This window comes from Porites lutea, chromosome 5, assembly GCF_958299795.1.
Source record: "Porites lutea chromosome 5, jaPorLute2.1, whole genome shotgun sequence".
In the NCBI taxonomy this organism is placed as follows: Eukaryota; Metazoa; Cnidaria; class Anthozoa; order Scleractinia; family Poritidae; genus Porites; species Porites lutea.
The window spans coordinates 39,490,513-39,492,411 of record NC_133205.1 but is presented as its reverse complement, the minus strand read 5'-3'; the positions used below and the strand labels follow the sequence as shown (position 1 = coordinate 39,492,411).

The following is a 1,899-nucleotide window of genomic DNA, read 5'->3' as shown; positions in this document are numbered from 1 at the left end:
AGTTAAAAGTGCGAAAAAGCGAGAATACAAACTTTAAAAACTTTTAGGTAGACAAAAATCATCATTCATTCGAAAAGCGCAGCAAGTTGAGGAAAACTTTTGATTAAAATTGCCAGTTTAAAAATCATTTCTATCACACTGACACATAAAAAGTTCGCGTTCACGTGGCCATTTCTGGCCACGCGAGTGGATACGTTCCAGGGTATCACCTTTAAACTCGGTAAGTTTCCTAATCTTAAGACGATCTTTCCAGCAGTGTCAATATATATTCGCTAACTGGGTTTAAACAAAAGTTAACAAAACCGTGGAAGAGTCCTAAGTTGGTCCACGCGATGAATTGTCTTGTTGTAAGTTCCAGACTTATGTTCTGACTTATTAATTTTTGTTAACATTTTGTTGCGGGTGGCAAGAGGAGCCCGCAATCCTAATCTCCAGGTTGTTATTACGCATTTACATGGAAAAACCGGAAATTCCTGTTGGAAAATCAAATGGTTCGCGCCACTCCGTTTGGGAAGTTTCAGAAAACATGGGCTGTGTTTTTAGGCAATGTAATTTTTCTACTCTTTTTAGTCTGTTCAACTGATTTGGATACTGACTTTGTAGCAGGTTGTTCTCCCAGCAAGTCAAATTTTTCAGTTTTATGTTTTTACCCGAGTGGTTTGGATAAATGGTAAGAACCCCAGCTTCCGTTTGGGCTTCCACTAAGAATGAATGGAATGCATAGAGCCGCGCAATTTGATCACGCGCGTTTGGACCTTCAAAAACTCGTAATATGATCACGCGTGTTTTGACCATCTGTAACGTGAAACTTACGCAAAGCACAGCGTTGAAGCAAAAGCGTTTTGATCTTAGATCGTTGTTGCCCGCATTCCGTAACCTTTGGTTATTACTAGCTCTAATAAAAAGCGTGTCTTTGACGTAATTAAAATAACCCACTACATGCGAACACTTTACCACACATATCTTGGCGACACCACAACGCATAACATCAAACAGAGTATAGCACAGAAATAAACAACATTTTTACCTAGAAATATGCTAAAACCCAAGACGATTTCGTAAATACAGCCCACAAAAGGATTATTCTATTTTCTCCGTTATCGTAAATAGTGCCACTAGAAAAACAAACTCTAACACGGAAGTGTTAATGTTTTTAATTAATAAAAAATAATTGTTCTTACAAGAAACAACTGCTAGGAAAAACCACCGAACATCTCCAATGAAAATTTGGTGTTTTGCAGAGGACATATTTTAACCCCTTAAACACGTCATTGCACTGTAAATCACAACAATTTAGGTATAAAGAAGCTAACATGATCTCATTCACTGATTCTCTGGTGATTAACTGGGCAGAGTGACGTTTCTCCTCTTCTTGTTTTCTCGTCTGATAGTTGTATCTTACAGTCATTACTCTTTGACAACGTAGCCGAAGGGGGGGAGGGATTACTCCCATATAAAAGACTCAGGGATGCTTGTTGTCTGACTTAGGCGGTTATAAACTGTTGATTTTAGTGTAACTTATGGTGTTCAGGTTTTTACCCATACAAGTATCTCGTAGGGTTGAGTACAAAGAAATATCTTTATTAAAAGAGCCAAGTGTTGTAATACCGTGTTGCATGAGGTCAGTATCCGATGTCCACATCTTTAGCACAGTTAGTATAACTCTCATTTGGGAGACAGGTTTTGAACAATCTTTTAAGGGGTCTATTTTCCGAAGGGCGTGCCATCCTTTTCATTTAGAAGTCTCCCTGGGCACGGAGAAGCCTGCCTTGTAGCGGGTCAGACTGATCTCAATAAATTTCCTTAAGGAATTAGTTAAGGAAATTTGATAAACGATCAGAGCATCTGTCCTTTGGTGATAGATTACACTGTAATTAAAAATTCTCCTAACCTCTTCTC

General features: G+C 38.5%; 1 protein-coding gene across 1 annotated transcript in view; it reads right to left on the bottom strand.

Annotated features, from left to right (window-relative positions):
• Positions 1–1,180: 1,180 nt before the first annotated feature.
• Positions 1,181–1,899, bottom strand: part of LOC140937436 (xaa-Pro aminopeptidase 3-like) — a 25,537-nt gene continuing 24,818 nt past the window's right edge. Inside the window, exon 17 of the mRNA XM_073386990.1 lies at positions 1,181–1,899. This exon is cut by the window's right edge and continues 314 nt beyond it. The gene's annotated coding sequence lies outside the window, so the exon portion shown is untranslated.